The sequence below is a fragment of the Notolepis coatsorum genome (genome assembly GCF_963971535.1).
Source record: "Notolepis coatsorum genome assembly, chromosome: 3".
NCBI lineage: Eukaryota > Metazoa > Chordata > Actinopteri > Aulopiformes > Paralepididae > Notolepis > Notolepis coatsorum.
In genome coordinates, this window is record NC_140167.1 from 121,840,421 (window position 1) to 121,849,893 (window position 9,473).

Here is a 9,473-nt window from a genome sequence, read left to right on the forward strand (position 1 = left end):
TTAATTAACTTCTTATGCCCGGCGGCGATGGACGGGCTATTAATAGCATAGATATATATAATAGACTTGTTTTGCTGCTGCGAATGTCTCGAGTCGAGTTGATGTCGTCATCAGTCCGCGCACGTTAGCAGTTAGCCGACAAGCGGAGTATCTCATGACAATTTACTAAATATGACCCTAAAATACTCTCTTCCGCCCCAATATATTGAAACGACGTCCACTGTATACCCCACACTACTATAAACATGGCCTCAGAATTCACGCCACACACATACTCTGCACGTAAATATATAAAATAGCGCCGTGCAAGCTAGTTATCCTAGCCAGCCTGTTGTTTCTAAGCGGTGTATTCCATGACAATGTACTAAATATGACACTAAAATACTCTCTTCCGCCACAATACATTGCAACGACGTCCACTGTATACCCCACACTACTATAAACGTGGCCTCAGAATTCACGCCACACACCCACTCGGCACGTAAATATATAAAATAGCGCCGTGCAAGCTAATTAGCCTAGCAAGCCTTGTTGTTGAGTCCTACCTCTGGGTCTCCTTCCGGGTCTCCTTCGCTCTCGGCCATCTCCTTCACTGATTGGTTGTTAGTGCGTGTGCTCATATCCAAGCTTGGAAAATCGATATATCTAAACTTTGCGACCACGTTTCATGTTTATTTCGAGGAAATAATTTATCGCGATAGTTATCGTTTTATCGCCCAGCCCTACATCAGACTATACAATGCATCACTGTGCCTCACTGAGCACAGAGTGACAGTTACCATCTTCCTGGACTCTTAATTTTTAAACAACACTGTGCAATATTACACCTAATGTAGACTTCAGTATATTTTTACTGTATTTATTTACTGTATATTTTATTCTATTTTTATTCTATTTCATTTTATTCTATTCTTAGGCCATTTGTTTTGTTATTCTTATTCGTGACTTGTTCTGTCTAAATGTTTAATGTTGAGTGATTTGTAGTCAAATTTCCCTCAGGATAATACATTTCTATTCTATTCTATATCTTTGAAAAGTCTCCATTTATTCAACACTTCTGAATTCACTGACAAACTGAACTGAACTGACAAAAATAAGGTGGATAAAAAAGCAAACAAAATTCCTCCACAGGCTACTCATCATCATTAGTAGAGCGGCAAGCAGCGTTTGGGGACAGAGTGAAATCTTCTTAAAACACTGCCCCTCTCCACTCATTCCTGAACTTTTTTGTTAAGTCCTTCTCAAATGCCAACTGAATTAAATTGGCCTTGCGTCGATGAAGCATACTAAGGCGATGTTCTGTAAAGACGTTCTTGAGGGTAGAAAACGAATTCTCACAGAGTGCCGTGCTAGCTTCAGTAGTGTTGTTGTTGACATTAGTGCCCACTAGGGCTGTCCCCAACTAAGGATTTGGATAGTCGACTTTGATATAAAAAAAAAAAAAAAAAATTTATTTTATTTTTTACCAGGGTGGGCACAGCTGACTCAGTGGGCGGGCCCGGCCCCCTAATGCCCGCCCATGGCGCCGGGTCTGACTCATAGAATATCAGTTTGTTTATTGGCTACAGTGTTGGCAGATGGGAAATGTTAAATTATCATCCCAAAGGCTTAAAATGGAAACATTTTGGAAATTATAATTTATCTGTGTAGAACAAATGGGTGTACAAAGGACACATTTATCGTATAGAGACCGACGGCATAATTATTGTACATCTGGCATGCTCTATCCGAAGCAAGAGCTGTGATTGTAGGATCAAGAAAAGAGAGGGACTTGAGATGGGTCAATTGGAAACTGTATGGCTTCCCCCCATTGAGGTCACTAGTCCTCTTAATTTACCCCACAATGCAAAGCATGTAAAGCGTGCTCTTTTGCTGTTAGCTAACACTAGCACTAACAGTACCCACCAAAAATGTGGAGCTAATGTTGGCTACTACCAAGTGTTGCAGCTAACTCTAGTTATATTGTATATCAAAGACCATCTTGTTTGCTGTAGCTTACATGGCAGCTCTGATATTCTGTAGCAACTGGTGCTAATGCTTTCTAACGCAACATATGCTTTGCATTATGGGATAGATGATGACATCTTTAATGGGGGCAGCCATACTTAATACAATTCTCCATTGAGGCGGTATAATGGAAACTGTGCCTCTACTGTCTGCTAGGACTGTTTGGGTCCCTGCACTCCTTTCCTCATACCTCAGGGCTGGCCAACGTTGGGTCTGCGAGTGAGGGCCCAATGTGGCTCTAGTCTCCACAATATTATTTTGGGGCAGCCTCTAGTGAGATGATTTTTGTTCAACTTGTTTATGTATATAAGGACTGAGGGATGGTTTATATCTTTATTATTAGGCCTAGGGGATACAATCGTGTTGAATGACCCGTGACCATGACACTGTTATTTAGAGGTGTGACGTATCTCCTGTTAGTTTTTGATTCTTGGGGTCACAATTAAATTAAAAAAAATCTCTTCATAATCAATTGTTGATCCTATACATATATTTGATTCTAGATTGCGGTTTTGAGTTACTTTGAGATATAGTTTAATAGGTTTCAAAGATTTTTCCTGCTCCCCCTTACCCTTACTGTTGGTGTTCCATCTCTAAAGTGATAATTGTCTAGTTGCATTCTTTAAGCCATGAGCCGTGATGATTTGGTCACTTTTGTCTTGGCTGGTAAAAGCAGATGTTTCAGGCCTATAGGTCCCACAGACTACTACACAACGATTGACTGGATCAACGATTTTGCTTTGTCATACCAGAGCAGACTGTATTGCTGCCTTGTTAATTTATCCACTGTACACAAGGATGCAGCTCCCTCCTACATCGCTCTGAGTCTGACTGGCTAATGGTACCATTTTTGTTTTTGAGCACACAGTGAGTTTTCTTCTATAAGCAGAAGCCTACCTGTGTTGTGGGAGGCATCATTTGTAGTAATAAATTGTTACATTAACACCCCCTCCTCTCTACCCCACGCACACAAACACGCAGCCCATTTCTTTGTCTTGTAAGGCTGTCCCCGAACCCTGTTTTTAGGGTTCGAACGTTCGCCAGGGTTTATCGAACGAACGTTCGTTTTAAAAAAAAATTTAATAATTTTTTTTAATAAACATTATTTTTAAATTTTTTTAATAATACATTTTTTTTTTTGTATTATTATAGATCCTACGGAGGGCGGCATTGCATAGTCTATTGGTGAAAAACATGTTGTTTACAGTGGTGGCTGTTCATGTAAACATGTAATTAAACAAAGCACTCAGAAGAAAATAAACAAGCTACTGCATCAAAGTTACTACTTATGATAAACAATAGCCCTTGCAGTCACGTAAGGGGCTAGATAAACAAAGGCATTCGTTTTGTGGCATTAACGTTATATAGTTAGTGTTACACGTTCAATAACAGGTATTCACTCTTGGTCGACGGGGAAGGGAGAGGGGAGCCGGGAGGAGAGGCGCACGCCTCGGCTCCTCAACAGACCCGTCCACCGTCTACCTCGGAACGGTGGTAGGGCGGACGGGCTCCCAACACGCCTGCCGCCCGTCCGCCCTACCACCGTTCCGAGGTAGACGGGTCTGTTGAGGAGCCGAGGCGTGCGCCTGCTGTTGTTTCCAACGCAACCACCTCCCGCCATGAAGCTCGCGCTCCGTGGCCGAAAAAGGCTGGTATTCATTAATGATCCTTTTGCAGGTTCACCTACGGAAACCTTGTTACCGATTACTTCCTCGGCGGGGAGCTAACTACGGCTCCCCGGTAGCTACGGTAAGTCTGTTGAGGCTTCTCGCAAGCAGATCAATGGCGGCATTGCCTGAAGTAAAAAACGAATAAACGCTTGCCGATTGGTGGTAACAGCAGAGGCGGGTGCAAGCGGTGTGACGTAATTGGCAGAATCGCCTGTCAATCAAAATAGAGCTCTGGTTGAGAAATAGTATCCCGCTGCAGCCCGGCAGACCATACTGGTTGAGCCGAGCGCCTGACGCGCCGCTTCACATCACCTCAACCCCGTGCGCATCCTTTATTTTTTTTTCACCGAACGTTCGAACCTATTAATTAAAGTCCGAATGTCAGCGTAACGAACGAACGTTTGAACGTTCGGGCTCAGCCTTATTGTCTTGTCTGGGCAGAGAAGCTAGTCATGGTGTAAGACCACAGATCCTTGATGAGCTGTAAGTCTTAGGTTTCCCGTAGGACAACTGACTCATATTTCCTCTAGGACAACTGACTCAGATTATTGCACCAATTCATTTTACTTTACTACTTAAATTTTTAATGGTTATTGCCTTTTCTTTTAGAGGTAGAATCTGTAATGTCGTCAAACGGTGACCATACTTTCTTTAGCCTGGTGTGTGGCTTGCATTCTGCTACACTATTCCGCGCGGCACCCTGGAGTAGTTGGCCTTAACGTCCATTCACTCGCTCTTAACAACGCTCCATTCCCTTAACGACCATCCACTCCCTGTTTACAAAACCATGTATTATTTTGGCCATATGTGGCGCTGTTGCGAGTTTGTGGATGCTGCGCTGCTGTATCCACATTTAGGAGAAAAAGAACAGAAGAAGAGATCCGTTTGGCAGAGCTGGAGAAAGTAGCGTTTTTCAGTCAACCTGTTAAAGTTTGAAGGTGAGTTTAAACTACTAAATAAGATCCGATTCCTAAACACTGTCACAACAGCAGTCATATTGTATATTTTCAACAATACGTTTGTTTACCAATAGGTTATTGGGTTTGTACCGAGTGACTGAGTTCGTTTTTTCTCAAATGTAAACTACAGTATAAGATCCCAACAATGTCACAACAGCAGTCATATTGTATATTTTCAACAATACGTTTGTTTACCAATAGGTTAAACTGTTTTTTAGCGTTTGTGTTGGCAGTTTCAACAGTTGGATGTACTCGGTGAAGCTGACTGAGTCGTGTTTTGTTTCTGCACAGCAGATCTTAACGATAATACATTGTGTCCTATCTATCTATCTCACTATCTATCTGCTATGCTTTTATTTTTTACTCCGTTTATTTGATCAGGGACAGTGCATATCAATCAACAGTTATACATTTATAAATGAATACAAATTAAAAACTGTAAATATGCCAACATTAGCAGGGTTGCTAGTTTTCAGTTGTAGTCCCTGGGCTAGATGTTTAAAGCCCAACCTCCAGGTTAAACCCTACTGATCAATTATGGGTAGTTTACATCATTGGTATATAATTATATATATATCTGTACATATCTCTTACCTACTCTTACTAGTTACACTGCTGGTCAGAATGACTTACTACCATAGTGTCTTTATACCTGTATCACTGTACATATTAATACTATATCTAAATCTGTATATCTCTTACCTACTCTTACTAGTTACACTGCTGGTCAGAATGACTTACTACCATAGTGTCTTTATACCTGTATCACTGTACATATTAATACTATATCTAAATCTGTATATCTCTTACCTACTCTTACTAGTTACACTGCTGGTCAGAATGACTTACTACCATAGTGTCTTTATACCTGTATCACTGTACATATAAATACTATATCTATATCTGTACATATCTCTTACCTACTCTTACTAGTTACACTGCTGGCCAGTATGACTTACTACCATAGTGTCTTTATACCTGTATCACTGTACATATTAATACTATATCTATATCTGTACATATCTCTTACCTACTCTTACTAGTTACACTGCTGGCCAGTATGACTTACTACCATAGTGTCTTTATACCTGTATCACTGTACATATTAATACTATATCTAAATCTGTACATATCTCTTACCTACTCTTACTAGTTACACTGCTGGCCAGTATGACTTATACCATAGTGTCTTTATACCTGTATCACTGTACATATTAATACTACAACTCTGTACATACATGTAGTACTCATAGTACTAATTTATATATGTTATACCCAGTTTAACCACCTGTAGAGTGTATATTACTATTTCACGTTACTGCTACATAGTCACTCTGGTTGGATGCCAAACCTCTTTTAGTTGTACTGTACTTGTGCTGCATGATGACAATACATTACAATCTGCACTGAATTAGTCACAGAATGTTTTGGGACTAGAAGGTTTACAGGGTTAACCGGCTGTCGTGTGGCAGTGAAAGGGTTAACCTTCTGTGTATTGTTGAAGGTTTAGTCCACATTGTTTATTGAACAAAAATACAACATGAAGGTTGGCCTTTAAGCCAGAAACAATAGTACTGTTACGTGACATACGATATGCAAATATACAGTAAGGAACCTGACGCAAACTTTGCCATCACAACCATTGAACTATTATAATAGTTAGGATCTATGGGTAACAGTACTGTATATTTGCATATTGTATATGTCACAAATGTAACAGTACTATATACCTGTATGTCATGTATGTCCCTATGTCATAAATGTCATGATGTCATGTATGTTGTGTGTGTCATAAATGTCACTATGAATTGAAAATAGGGGACCCTGATGTAAACAAGACAAACGTCTTTCTCTGGTCTGCATCCCCTTAACAATTGTGTGTATTGAGCCGTACTGTATTGTACCCATTCTGCAATCTGTTAAATAAAGTTTTCATTCATTCATTCAGTGAGATGCTGGAGAAGCAGCAGCAGCAGCAACAACAACAGCGGCTCCCCAAGACAAGAGGACACACAACTGCCTCGCCTGTGGTCAGCCAAAGTCCCGGTTCCTCAGAGATGGCTCCACCATCCACTTTTTTTTTTATCAGACTGGAGCGGTGAGATACTGTACTTCTACTGCTCCACTAAGGTCTTCCAGACCTATGCAGCAGAAGGACTCACCAATCCCAGGATGCCATTCCAGGACTTTGTTGAGACAGAGTTTTTTCAGAGGGAGTTGGAGGCCTGGAGGGATGTCTTTATTCTCCTTTATTTTATATATCAGAGGATTTTATAGTATGTCTGCACTTTATGTGCTCATTTCATCATTCATGTATTTTACATTCTACTAAAACTGAATCAAACCATAAACAAGGTGGCCCTAAAGGATGTTAGATCCTAATGTGAAAAACTGTGATTTTATATGTCTGCTCATTTGACTTATTTCTACTTTTATCTTTACGCCCCACTATCTGCTGGGTGCATACTATAACCGTATCATGTTTTGTAACAGATTACAGAAGCATATTGGAACGTGAGGTTCTGATATGAATTGATTAATATATCTGCATTATTTTATCCCACTTTATGCTTTGCTCTTGCTGCTTGTTTTACACTGATTTTATGTTTTATTTCTTACTGATGTAAAGCACTTTGAACTGCAATCCCCTGTATGAAAGGTGCTATACAAATAAAGTTATTATTATTATTATTACTGAGACACAGTTCTTTCAGATAGATAGTTTTTAAACCAGCTCAAAGCCGTTTTACCAAGACCTATATGCAGCCAAGCCTCTGCAGTAATGCGTGATCCACAGAGTCAAACGCTTTAGACAGATCAACAAACAATGCTGCACAGTGTTTTTTCTTGTCTAGTGCTTCAATTATGTCATTTGAGACTAGCATAGTCGCTGAAGTACTATGGATCTGAAGCCTGACTGAGACTTGTTAAGAATATTATGGTCAGCTAGAAACTCTTTCAGTTTGTTTACAAGCGATTCAAAGACTTTGGCCATTACAGACAATCTGGAAATAGGGCGATAATTATTTAGGTCAGAGGGGTCTCCGCCCTTTAACAAGGGGAGAACCATGGCCGACTTCCATGAGCTAGGTAATTCACCAGATATGATATGAACATTTCCTGATGACGCTGCCATTTTAGCTCTAATTAAGAATGACAGTGACCTAGCTGACTATTATTTGGAAATCCAGTGGTTTGTAAACTGGTGCGACAATAACTGTCTGGTTTTAAATGTTAAGAAGACTGAGGAGATGGTGTTTGACCCCAGAGGTGTTGGGGACCACAGGCCTGTGGTCATCCACACACAGTCCTCCTGTGCATAAATTAAGAAACATGATTTAAGTTGACAAAAACCTCTGCCGCTACAATCTAATGATAATCTAAATATGTGCAACAAGGAGAGACGGGGACAGAATTAATGAATGAAAACTTTATTTAACAGATTGCAGAATGGGTACAATACAGTACGGCTCAATACACAAAATGTTTAAGGATGCAGAGCAGAGAAAGACATTTGTCTTGTTTACATCAGGGTCCCCCATTTTCAATTCATAGTGACATTTATGACATACATGACATTTATGACAAGGACATACATGACATACAGGTATATAGTACTGTTACATTTGTGACATACGATATGCAAATATACAGTAAGGAACCTGACACGAACTTTGCCATCACAACCATTGAACTATTATAATAGCTTTACTATTATAATCTAAATCTGTGCAATATTCATGTTTATTTAGTGATATTCATGTTTATTGATTCAACATAGCTGTTTATCTTTGATAATGTATGACAGGCTTTTGCCCCGAACGGGATTCGAACACGGCTGCACGAGAGCAGTTCAGCTCCTTGGACAGCGTGACAAATGCACCCCATTTCATTGGCTGTCAGTCTGTTACACCTATACACGGCTGGCCTCCGCGCGGCACGGTGGTGTAGTGGTTAACACTGTCGCCTCATAGCAAGAAGGTCCAGAGTTCGATTCCCGCTTGGGGACCAGGTTTCCATGATGCCAGGTACTCAGGTGGGGTATCTCCCAGGCCTTTCTGTGTGGAGTTTGCATGTTCTCCCCGTGCTCGCAAGGGTTTCCCCCCTGATAAGATAAACCCAATGGAAAAACATGCACAACAGATCGCTAACGCTGTGGCGTCCTTGACGAAGACGGACAGGAGCACTTGGATTGGTCCCCGCCGGGGCGCGGCTCATGTTGCCGCCCTATCTGCTCCCGGCTGCCCATGGGGGGAAGGACAACGGGATGGGAAAAGTGCAGAGAGACATTTCATCGGCGACTCAGTGCATGTGTGTGTGTGTGTGTTCCTGTGGGTCGCCCATCTCGCGTGTGTGTGTGTTAAACTGCATGACAAATAAAGACTTCTAGTCTAACAATTATTATTATATTATTATATATTATTATGTGACAACAGATCCACATACATGTGTTTCTATTATAGATGAGCTGTAAACCCCTCCTCAGTCGTGTAAGAACAGGATTAGATTTTACAGCTGTTTGATAACATTCCTCGCGTGGCTGCGTGCATGCTCTAAGCGTTGGCAGCTATTAAAGTCCAACTAGAGGTCCTCCTTGCCTGAGCATGCTGTCTACAGATGTGGAACAGCTTCAGTGTGACGTGGGGGGGGGGGGGGGGGGGGGCGTGGTGGATTGTCTGGGACTAGAGCCTTGTCTCCACCTAGTGGATAATGGATATGTGTTGTAATTACCAAAATGTATCAGAACCTCCTTCGCCCTCATGTGTCTAGTAGCATTTTAAACCTGGTTGTGTCAAGCATACTGCAATTATGTTTATCACATTTCACATTAGTCTGG